Source organism: Rhinolophus ferrumequinum, chromosome 18, assembly GCF_004115265.2.
Source record: "Rhinolophus ferrumequinum isolate MPI-CBG mRhiFer1 chromosome 18, mRhiFer1_v1.p, whole genome shotgun sequence".
NCBI lineage: Eukaryota > Metazoa > Chordata > Mammalia > Chiroptera > Rhinolophidae > Rhinolophus > Rhinolophus ferrumequinum.
In genome coordinates this window covers 13,859,720-13,872,890 of record NC_046301.1, presented here as the reverse complement: position 1 = coordinate 13,872,890, position 13,171 = coordinate 13,859,720, and the positions used below count along the sequence as shown (strand labels likewise).

The 13,171-nt window shown below is 34.0% G+C and overlaps 1 long non-coding RNA gene across 1 annotated transcript in view; it reads left to right on the top strand.

Annotated features, from left to right (window-relative positions):
* Positions 1–13,171, top strand: part of LOC117038365 (uncharacterized) — a 194,252-nt gene that overhangs the window by 6,396 nt on the left and 174,685 nt on the right. The window lies entirely within an intron of this gene.

Sequence of the window (13,171 nt, the reverse complement as noted above, 5' to 3'; positions counted from 1 at the left end):
CAGGCAGACACTCGGATACACCTGAATTGAATGGTTGTTTTCCATTGCTCTGGTTTTCAAAGAAAGGAAAATATTTGTATTGCTCTATTTCTCTCCTCTAACTACCTGTTTTTATTTTGGTTGGTAGTGTAGATGGAATCTATGAATAGAATTTATAAGGAGAAAACAGCTGTTAGCACCAAAATGATAGAGTCCATTAAGTGTCCTTACAATATTCATTGTGCATAATTGCATGGTTCAAGTTTAATTTAGGTTTAAAATCTAAATAAGTATAGAAGTAAATACTAGACGACTGGGCATTAAAATCCGTGATGACCAATTTTGTATTATATTTTAAATACTGCAAAACTATTCTTTAAAAGGAGGCAGAACATAAAATATTGGTAATCACACTAGTTAAGCATTATTTATACAGAGAAAAATCTCTTGTTGAGGATTTCTTTAGCCCTTTTTAAGACTGTGTTTGAGGCAAAGTAATGGCACCCCAAATAATAAGGTGGGGAAAGAATATCGTTACTCAACTGGAATAACTAAAAAGGTGATCTGTGAAGTGGAGCCTAATACTCAGTTACATTTGGCGAAAACAACTCTTCCTGAATAGAGGGTTAGGGTAGTCTCTTAACCAATGAAATTTAATAAAGTGGAGTGCTAGGAATAATGTTATTTTATACATTATTTTTAAAAATCTGATAGATGTTTAAAACTGACAGTACAAATAAGTGACAGTTGATTCAGTTTCTCTCATATGGCATATTAGAAGTGTTTATAGAGACAAAAATGAAAAAGAAACACATTAAACATCTTCAGTGACTTCCAAATGTTTCAGTTGTGCCGTTATAGAACTCCACATGGCACCTTGGCAAAGTTGCACATATCCTCATAGGTCATTTAAACGACAAGCTAAGATTTAAACGACAAAGATTTAAACGATAGCTAATCTGAGTCTTGGCAAAATGCCTTGCTTGGGATACTCCCAGAACACGAGGATAGAAAACCTAGAAAGACCTGCTACAAAGAATTTTCCACTCACCGCTCCCCATCTCATCTCCCTTGTGAGGTTATCATGAAAGAGTTTCTCATCACCTTCTGGGTTCTGATGAGATAAGAGGCTGCTGGACCTCCACACTCAGAATACCGTGTTTCCCCGAAAATAAGACCGGGTCTTATATTAATTTTTGCTCCAAAAAATGCATTAGGGCTTATGTTCAGGTGATGTCATCCTGAAAAATCATGCTAGGGCTTATTTTCTGGTTAGGTCTTATTTTTGGGGAAACACGGTAAATCTTCAAAATATAAAACCCGCAGTCTAGAATTAGTTCTTCAGCTACAGGGTATCCCATTACTCATGTTTTAGCTTTGTGGCCCCTTTTGTTTCAGTGTCATTCTTTTTGGTGTTACGACAGCGACCATGGGAAACTGGCACCTTTTGCTAATATTTTTTTCTTTCTCCTTTGCAAGTAATAAAGTCTCTGAATCTAAAAGTGACTCGTATCTTTACTAGTAAAATAAATCAGGCCTTGACCTGGCCTTATTTCATATGTGCTTGACAGAGTCAGATTAAGAAATTTATTTTGCATCATTAAAATAAGATAAGAGATCGTCTTCCCGGCATTGAATCAATGAAGTTGTTGGTCCTTGTTTCACGGGTCCTATTAATAGTATTTCAGCCCTTGGAACCCATCCCCTCCCCGCTACCCTCTATAGTCACACAGGCTCACGTTATATCCGTAAGACAGCTCCTGAATGTTCCCTGACACCTGAGTTCTTATCCTCCCATTTAAGTACATTATTTATTCAGAAATATGGTTCTGTCAAATGTTACTTCTCCCAGGAACTGAAATATTGCCCTTGAAATACAATTCTTGCAGCTAATTCTCAACATTCATGTCAAATCGGCTTCAGCAAAGTAGAAACTGGAGATGGAATGTTGGATTCCTAGGGTTTGAGGAGGAAGTAAGAGGCTTCTAGAAAAGAATGTACTCATCTAACCAAAAGGAACCACAATGGAGAGGCCAGCGGAGCCAACGGGCCCCAAGCAACTCATTCTCCCATAGACGGATCAGAAACCACGATTACCATAATGAAGAGGAAAAAGGTGAAGCTTAAGTTGGAAAAAGTAGAAGACAAAAAGTAACATTTAAATATAGCATATTTTTAACATTTAAACAATTTCAGATTTTTTAAAAAAATTTATTGGGGTGACAATTGTCAGCAAAATTACATAGATTTCAGGTGTACAATTCTGTATTACGTCACCTATAAATCCCATCGTGTGTTCACCACCCAGAGTCAGTTCTCCTTCCATCACCATATATTTGATCCCCCTCACCCTCATCTCCCAACCCCCTACCCCCTTACCCTCTGGTAACCACTAAACTATTGTCTGTGTCTATGAGTTTTTGTTTCTCATTTGTTTGTCTTTTTGTTGTTTTTGGTTTATATACCACATATCAGTGAAATCATATGGTTCTCTGCTTTTTCTGTCTGACTTATTTCGCTTAGCATTATACTCTCAAGATCCATCCATGTTGTCACAAATGTTCCTATATCATCTTTTCTTACCGCTGAATAGTATTCCATTGTGTATATATACCACAACTTCTTTATCCATTCATCTATCGAAGGACATTTTCGTTGTTTCCATGTCTTGGCCACTGTAAACAAAGCTGCAATGAACATTGGAACACAGGTGTCTTTATGTATGAATGTTTTCAGATTTTTTGGGTAGATACCCAGGAGAGGGATTGCTGGGTCATATGGTAATTCTATTCTTAATTTTTTGAGGAACCTCCACACTGCCTTCCATAACGGCTGCACCAGTCTGCATTCCCACCAACAGTGTATGAGGGTTCCTTTTTCTCCACAGACTCTCCAACACTTGTTACTATTTGTCTTGTTGATGATAGCCATTCTGACTGGGGTGAGGTGATATCTCATTGTGGTTTTTATTTGCATTTCTCTGATGATTAGTGATGTTGAGCATTTTTTCATTTGTCTATTTGCCATTTGTATGTCCTCTTTGGAGAAATGTCTCTTCAGGTCCTCTGCCCATTTTTCAATTGGGTTGTTTGTTTTTTTTGTTGTTGAGTTTCATGAGTTCCTTGTATATTTTGGATATTAGCCCTTTATCGGAGGCACTGTTTGCAAAAACTTCTCCCATTCAGTTGGTTGCCTCTTTATTTTGTTGATGGTTTCTTTTGCTGTGCAGAAGCTTTTAAGTTTCATATAGTCCCATTCGTTTATTTTAGCTTTCACTTCCATTGCCTTAGGAGTCAAATTCATAAAATGCTCTTTGAACCCAGGTCCATAAGTTTAGTACCTATGTTTTCTTCTATGCAGTTTATTGTGTCAGGTCTTATGCTTACGTCTTTGATCCACTTTGAATTAATTTTGGTACATGGTGACATATAGCAGTCCAGTTTCATTCTTTTGCACGTGGCTATCCAATTCTCCCAGCACCCTTTATTGAAGAGGCTGTCTTTCCTCCATTGTATGTTTTTAGCTTCTTTGTCAAAAATTTTATTAAGTGTTTTAATCATAAATGGATGTTGTATCTTATCAAGTGCTTTTTCTGCATCTATTGATATAATCATATGATTTTTGTCCTTTATTTTGTTTATGTGATGTATCACATTGATGGATTAGCGGATGTTGAACCATCCTTATGCCCCGGGATGAACCCCACTTGGTCGTGATGAATAATCTTTTTAATGCATTGTTGTATTCGATTTGCTAGAATTTTATTTAGGATTTTTGCCCATTGTTAATCAGCACATGACTGTAATAGGAAAGAAGGCTGAGTACCTGGGACAGGTGTAGATGTGGTTATTAAATGTGGAAAATGTTTTCTGATTGTTTCTGTTCTCTCAGTGAAATAGAAAGCAAAGTCGTCAGTTGAGAGTAAAGAAGGTTTTTGGGATTTAAGGAGAAAGAAGGAGGGAGAAAACAGTCACCTTGGGGATTGAGACAGTGAGTGAACTAAGGAAAGTTGTGTTTACCAAGTACAATTGAGGGCTCAGGGGTATTTGGGAAAGTGAGAACAGCGGTGTGATGTGTGCTTTTCCCCAGCTGTGTCCAGATGCTCAGTTCTATGCACAGAGTAGGTGAAGGTTTGTATTTAACCAGGTTTGTGTGATTATTAGTTTTTGTTTTCCCATAATGTGGTATTCTGCCATTTGTATCTGAAAGGAAATTAAATATGCTTAAAATGCATCCAGTACTTTTATAAAGTGAAAATAACAGTATCGAAACCTGTTTATGGATAGAGAAACTGGGGAAATGGCAGTTAGCAACGGGAGGAAAACCAACCTGTAAGTTATTTAACATTTTCCGTAAGTATATATTACCTACGTGATTTATAAAGTGCCATGTGTATCTCTTTTTAAATATTTTGATTGTAAGATGACAGGAGTGCATGAAATAGATTTTAGCTGTAAAATAGGCATGAGATTTTAATGAAAAACGGGAATTATAGGAGACAATAAACTCTGTTTGTGAAAGTGATTAAAAATAACTACTAAAACCAACAAATAGAATGATCTAACTTAGAGCTAAAGATAAGTGCCAATTTTAACATAACTGTGGTATTTATATAAAGAAAAATTGCTATTTTCCACTTTTGGAAATGTACAGGCATATCTAGATGTTAGGTTTTAACTCTTTCAGTGTGTTAATTGATTTCGAGTTTGTTTTTCCCCCCAAATGTGTCAGAAATCCACAAAAAACAAAAAAGTTGATATTTTGACTATATTATTCATTTAATAATAACAATTTGAGCTGCTTTGTATATAAATGACTATTTTTATGTATAAACATTTCAGATGTATTCATTTGGATATATCCAACCATCATGGCAAAGGGTTTTAAAGCTGTATGTTCAAAAGTTAATTGGAGGGATAGATAACCATTAAAAAACAAAACAAAAGAAAAGTGGATAACCCTGAAAGAAAAATTATATATAGCAAGGTTATGAAACTTTGAAAATTGGCTCATAGTTTCAATAATTTTATAAATATGAATCCTCATTCAAGTTTGATTACAATTCGTGACATGATGTAAGTGCATAGGGATCATATGGAATAACTTACTTTTCCTACATAAAGTAGTGGAGACATGTATAAAGGGCAGAAATAAAGTATCAAAAATTGAACATACTTTAAATTCTAAATTACTTGTGTTGTGCATACATACAACTGATTACGCACATAATTTCAATCCTTGAAGTTTTTCTTCATTTGAAAACCAGAATTTAGTAAATTGAGAGCATACTAAATATGTATGTACACAAACACTGCACAATGCTGTACATATTGTTGGCATTTGTTATACATTTCCTTGATAGACCTGTTGTTTATTTCTTCACAGGTATGAATTGCAGCTTTTATTGCTATAGTTACCTTTGCTTTTAACCATTCAGCCTCACAATGTCTCATTGTTTTCTTCTTGAATCAGACAGTTATGTCTCTAAAGATAAAAGAACTGTTTTTTTTCTTTTTCTTTGCTTTGGAAATTAGGTCATCTTGACATTTAGCAGTCTGCTTAAATTATACTGATCATACCTCAAGGAACAAGTATCTGATAAGTCACATTATACCTTAATGTCCCAAGCAAAGTTTCACTGCATGGAAAGTTCCAACTCAAGGAGGAGAAAGGGACAAACTGCATTGATTGGACGAGTCTAAGAGAGACATCTGCTGGCTACATTTGAATAGCCACTCAGGGAAATTTGTATCAGAGCAGGTAGTTCTAATTTATAATGCACAGTCAGGAGAAACGGGGGGAAAAGATGCAGCAAAAATATCTGACATTTCCAGAATTTAGCTCATTCAAATAATGTTGTCAATTACATTGGAAGTACAGGTACACAAAAAGATACATAGATGTATGCACTATGGAAAAAATGCTTAGCAGCACTCATTCACGACACCCTTTTTTAAAATAATAATAAATGGATAGTAAAGTCATACGTAACATCATAAAGTAATGGTAAATAAATGATTATAAAACTAATATACTTAAGTGGACAAAATTGTTTGTCAAAAAGTGAAAAAAGAGTCCCAAATACCAAACATTTTATAAATTTTTATCTTTGGATATTTACATTTAAAATTTGTGAACTGTCACATCTTTATATACACTGTATCTTAAGATGTATTTTTGTTTTGCCACTCAACTTTGTTCATATATTTACTCATATAAATGGTACCAAAAATGCTAATAATAATTATTATGTGGAATTTTTTTTTTTTTTTTTTGCTACAGGCACCACTTCTAAAGTTACCAAGAAGTGGGTACGATTTAATATTTATATCTGTGTGTCACATACTACTTTATACATAAATTACTAAATTCCATATAGACCAAAAATTTAATCTCAAAGAATAGTATAAAATGTTCAAGTAATTAAATAATAATAATAAAAAAGAAATGTCTGAAAGTCTGAAAATGATTTTAGCGACTTGAAAACTCTTTTTCTTTTTATACGAGTTCTGTGAAGTAGCCAGTGATTATACTTTTGGAAGTAGTTTATTCCTTGACCAGCTGGGTAAAAGATAAAAGACTGACTCAATCTCTTCTGACAAATCTCTTATGGTTCAAACTCGTGGCTTATCTGACCATTCCACCAGAGTCTTTCTCTGTTGGCACTATTGCTTCATTGCTCTTTCTATCCCTTTTCTCTGGAGATGAGTTGCTGTATCTGTGAACTTTATTTTGTTTTAGAGAATTGTGTCATTTTTGTGCATGAGAGGAAGAACTAAAGGCATCTTCTAAGATCTTTGCTTCTTTCTTGCATTAATAATCGGCTTAAGTCATACTGATACTTAAGGGCTGATGTCAGAAATATCAGCTTTTTTGCATACCAAAGCCTCTGTTCTCTTCTCTCACCTATTCAGTAACGAAAGTAATTCTTTGCGTTTATATATAGACTATGACATACACAATAATTTCATACTTGAAAACGGTTTATCCTAATAATCTTTCATATAAGTAAGATTATTTTTCGTGCTTTTTTCTGATTTGCCTATCTTCTTTTACCCTTCAGATTAGCCTTAAATTAAAAAAAAAAAAATCATTCTATCGTATTTATTTTCTGTGCTGTCTTCAAGAACTTTTGGAAAAAAATTCTGACCAAAAATAGAAACCAATTATTTTTATTTCCACATGAGGAAATTGAGACACAGGGAGCATAGATGATTTTCCCTGGGGCATGTGTATTTATTTATTATTTATTTACAGTATTGTCCAAGATGGCCCTTTATATGTTTTTATTTAACACTTCTTTTGAAAGATGTTCCTTATTCATGAAAGAAAACATAAATGTTTCCTGAAAAATATGTCAGATTAAACTTAAAATTAGTGTTAATTTCCAACAATTATTCCATACCTCCCACTCAATTTGTTTAATATTTGTCATCTTATTAATATTATTACCTACTGACATCTGTTCTTTTGATCTCTTCAGTAGTAATCTCAAATCTGTTCTGATTATGCAACCAATAATTAAAGATATCATGGTTTGTATTCTCAACATATTTCTATTTGCTTATTTATATATTTGCTAAAATACATTTATACATTATGAAACATTTTCAAAATACTGATTGATTAAATAAACATAAAAAATACACATCTAAATGATTATTGTGCCCATCCCAATGTTTTCTATATTTGTAATTTGACCTAGATACAAACAGTTCTTTTAATAATATGTAAGACAGGAAAAAATAATTGTGAATATACGAAGATAATAAAGTGAACAAAATACATTTAATACCTTAGCCGAACCTTATCGTATCTCTGTCCAAAGATGAAGTATAGAACAATTTGAACACACCATTTTTAGCGTTCTAGCATTCTATTCTTTCACTCTTTTTCCTATTATAACAACTTTGTATACATCAAGGCTATCCATTTTTGTTTGTTTGTTTGGTGTTTTTAACATACAGCTTACCCCAACTTTGTCCTTCTTTGTTTTAATGTGGAATCCGTTCTTTAATCGACACCCACATGTCTTGCTTCTTCTCTCACCGTTCTTGCTCTGCCTGCTCTTACTACTGGCTCAATTCAGCTACCTGTTTCTCTGCTTTTAGTCCTAGGCTATCACTGGAGAGATTATTACAGAAAAATACCTCATTTTTGGTACTGCACCTGTATGGTCTTTATACTTAGATGGAACTTCTACACTTTTTAGCATTGATCCTTTTTGTGTATCTGCTAGCTATATTGTATACCTATTTTATAGCTGATATTTCAAAGATTACTTTCCTTAAATCCTCTTTCTCACTTGCTCTTGCCTACTCCTCTGTTTATTGAAAACCCTGCCTCTAGGGAAAATGGAGACCATTATATATCAACATTAATATACCCATCCATTTAGCAAATATTTATTGTACTCCGTTCTGTTTTGGAAACAAGGGGAAAAGTGTTGTTCTGGACCCTTACGCTTAGTGAGGAAGACTGATGTGGCAGATTCTTAGTCCCTTACTATCCTTCTTAGTCATAATTGACACATGGCCATTTAACAGTGATTATGGATGCAGGGTGCCCTAACTCGTATTTTAAATTTTGTTTCATCTTTCTGACATTGTATACAATAAACCTATAGCCATTGTATAACTCTTAAAAGTCTATGAGAAACAGAAACTAATAGCTAATGTGTAAAACTTAACATTTGTAGCACACTACGCTAAGTACTACACGTGGATTATTTGAATCGTGGTCATATGCTCATGAGGGATTGCTGAGGATCACTAGGTTGGCAATGTGTAAATAAACATGCAAAGCTGAGGTTAACAAGGTCTAAGTAACTAGCTCAAGGTCAAACATCCAGCAAGGATATGAACCTGCAGTACCAATATAGGAAAATCTGGCCAAGAAGCACCTATAATTAATCTTACAAGAAGAAGAATTTCTTAGTATCACAGCATTTCTAAAATAGAAAATTTTCCTTGGCTATATCTTCTAAAAAAGTTAATGCTAAACAATCTTTTCCACTTTCATGGCTTACAAAGGCCCTTAAAATTAAGAACAAATCTTTGATGTGTCCTAAAAGGCTGAATGAGATCTGGTCACTATTGCCTCCTGCCGACCTCATGTTGAACTGTTATCTCCTAGACTCTGAGACTCCAGCCTCATGGGCTCTTTGGTGTGTTTCGTCAATGAATGCACCATGATCTCTTCTATGTCACGTCTTTTTGCATGTGATATCCCTTCTGTCTAGAAAGGGCTTTACAACCTTGTCTTTGTCCTACTTGGTACCTAATACCCTGTCCTACCTGTACAGCATTAAATCTGTTGACATGATTGTAAGATGCAGTATTTGAAATAATCTTTTTTATTTTGAGATCATTGTAGATTCCCATGAAGTTTTAAGAAATAGTACAGAGATCTTCTGTCCACCTTCGCCCCTAGTTCCCTCCAATGGTAACCTTTGTCATAATTATAGTATAATATCATAACCAGGAAATTAATGTTGTTACTCCACCAACATAATGAAATTTTCCCCAGTTTCATATGCACATATTTGTGTGTGTACATTTCTATCCAATCTTATCATGTGTAGAGTCATGTGACTACTACCAGAACCAATATACAGAGCAATTCCATCACAAGGGTCTCTTGTTACACATTTTTATAGCCACATTTTTTTTCTTTTGTTAATATACTTTTTAATTTTTAAGACACATTTAGATTTACAGAAAAATTATGAGGATGGTTCAGAGAGTTCCAGTATGCCCATACCCACTTTCCCCATGAATGATATCGTACATTAATACAGCATAGTTGTTACAGTTAATGAAACAACATTCATACATTATCCTTAAAGTATTAGGTTGGTGCCAAAGTAATTGTGGTTTAAAAGGTTAAAAATAATTGCCAAAACCGCAATTACTTTTGCACCAACCTAATAGATGCTTTATTCATATTTCCTTACTATTTACCTAAATGTTGTCTTTTCTGTCCCAGGATCCCTTCTGAAATACTACATTACATTTACTTGTCAAGGCTTCTTAGGTTCCTCTTGTGACAATTTCTCATATATATATATATATATATATATATATATGTATATATATATATATATATGTATATATATATATATATATATATACATATATATATATATTTAAAGACCTTGACAGTTTTGAGGAGTACTGCTCAGGTATTTTGAAAAATGTCCCTCGGTTATATTTTTCTGATATTTTTTCGCAGGATCAGATTGGGGTTATAAGTTTGGGGTAGGAAGACCACAAAGGTAAAGCATGATTTTCATTTTCATCACATCTTATCAGGGGTATATGCTATCACATGACTTACCACTGTTGATATTAACCTTACTCACCTGAGGTAATATTTGTCAGTTTTCCGCACTAAATTTTTTTTTTTCCCCTGCCTATGCAAATGATACTCTTTGGAAGGAAGCCACTATTTTCAGTCCATACTTAAGAAGTAGGAGATGTCCCACCTCCTTGAGGGTATAGTATCTATATAAATTACATGGAAACCTTCTAATCAGGAGATTTGTCTCTTCTCCCCCACTTATTTATTTATTTAATCATTTACTTAATCACTGTAGACTCATGAGTAATTACGTTATACTTTGGGTGATATTCCGATACTACGTTATTTACTTTGTCACCTAAATTGTTCCAGCTTTGGCCATTGAAAGCTCTTCAGTTGGCTCTCGTGTCCCGTTCACATACCCCCGTCATTGTGTTTGTCTGCTTGCTTCCTTGTTGTTGTGGTTGCTGAGACTTCCTCATTTGCCAGCAATATAAGGTGTTCCAGTCTCATCCTACAATTTACTTCATCAGTCTTAGAATCAGCCATTTATCTAAGTAGCCCTGGTTCCTCTTATTGAAGAATGGTAATAGAAACTAAATTCTAGGTGCCAGGTATGCTCAGTATGTCTGAATGTTTCAGTGGTTTGTTTTATTTTACTGGGGAGTGGTATTTTGCAATGTAGGTGTAACACAGTTTGTCTAAACATTCCCCTGTTGAAGGATATCTAGGTGATTTCCGATTTTTGGCTTTTTATAAAGCAGCTAGGAATGTTCATGTTCTCTAGATGAAAGGCCCAAGAGTGCAATTTTTGGGTCATGTGGTTAGTTCATGTTTAGTTTAGTAAGACACTAGCGAAATTTTTTCCAGAGTGGCTGTGCCATTTTACTTTCCGTTTCCACAAGTGATGTATGAGTGATCCAGTTTCTCCCTATCCTTGCCAGCTTTTGGGATTACTTTTTAAAGCCATTTTTATAGATGTGTAGTGATATTTTATTTTGGTTTTACAGTAAGACTTTATGTACTGCGAAGACATAAAGAAGGAATGAAGGATGGAAAGAAGGGAGAGAGAGCTATGTGAGAGGAAGCCCACATGGCAGGGGGAGCCCATGCGGCAGAAGGAGACTACCTTTTAATGACTATGAACTATGTCCTGAATTCAGAAATGTTAAAACCTGACAGAAAAAAAAGGGCACCATAGACTCAATACGTAGTTCACATCAGTTCCTCCTTCATATCTTACGTAAGAGGCCATTTTTCTCACAGAAACTTGACTTGACTCTGCAGCTTGGCGAGGTCACCTACTTATCTTTTCAGTAGTTCCCTTTTGTTTCCACCACAGTACTAACAGCACTGCATTTATATCATAATACATTTAGTTCAAGTCTCCCTCTGCCTCCCTAGACCCTGAGCTCTACAAGGAAATAGACTGTGTTTGCTTTGTTTACCACAATCTTTCCAACAGCTACTCCAGCTTCTGGTTTTGAGGTGTTCAACAAATATTGCTAAATTATTACATAACATATTCTTCATTAATCAATGCATGTTTTCAATCAAATCATTTAGTATTATTTAAAAAGTTCTATTTACTGATTTATGATACAGGAAATTGATTTAGATCAATTCTAAGACTCTAGACTTCCAGTGACAGAGAGGAGTGATAAGGATAAGCGACAAACATAAAGACATGATTTTTATTTTCAAATTCAGGACTATTGAAGAAAAAGATACCACTTAAAGTAATAAAGTATACTGTCTCCAAGTAGTTCTAAAAACAAAGTAAAACATGTTTTTTTCTTTTGCAAATATTATTCATATCCCCATCCTCAATGTGTTAAATCTGCCAGGATATCTTTGATTGTTGGTCTATCTTCCAAGGAGGCTTCAGTCTCTAAGTATCTCGTGGAAGGAGGCCACGGTTACTGCTGGTTTTATATCTACCTATAGATTAAGCCAATATTAGAGACAAAAATAGATAACACCCTAGTACTCAGTAAATATTTGGTTTGTTGGGCACTATCAATAAGGAAAAACTCGGTATATAATAATAGAGTAATTTTCAATATCTATTGGTTTTTGATTTGTAGTTATAACATATTTCAGACTCTCTCTTAAATACTGAGGTCAATGCAAATTAATTTTAGTGTACTTATTGAAAACAGGTTCATGACACAAATTTATTACAAAATTGATGATTAGTGGGATAAAAGTTATATTATGTGCCATGGTACAGAATAGCCAATACATTAAAATCTAATGTGCTTGACATATCTCTAATAAAAGAGAATGCAATAAATCATATTCAATATAAAATATTAATCAATAAATGGCACCTATGTATTTTTTGATAGGAAAGTAAGCTAAAAGATAGGAAAAGAGTATGGGTGGTGATGAGGGCATTTTCAAATTAAGTAGAGGATAGTCTTCAATTTCTAATACGTTCAAGCAATTTTAAATCATTTTTGTGATGTCATTGCATAATCTTAAATAAAGATTGATGGAGCAAAATTTAATCTATGTATAGAAATGGCTAGAGAGGAAATAGAAAAAATTACTAGTTTATATGAGCAATGTAAATAGTGTAACTGGATAAATCAGGTGAAATCACTTCATATATAAGTAAATAGCAATTTTGTATAGTTGTCTTGGCATTTTTTTCGTTTAAGAAATTTATATCATTTATCACTGTCAGTTGACATCTTTCCATCAATCTTTCTATCAACCTCAAAGGTTGGTGTCAGGATGTGAATTAGCACAAAGACCCAGAACATAAATATTAGTTTGATTTGAAGGAATTAGGAACAACAAAACAACAGCAAAACTTGGGAAGAAAATGATACTAGAAGGCTAGAAATGCATCCAGACCATTCTAAGCAAAGATCCTATACAT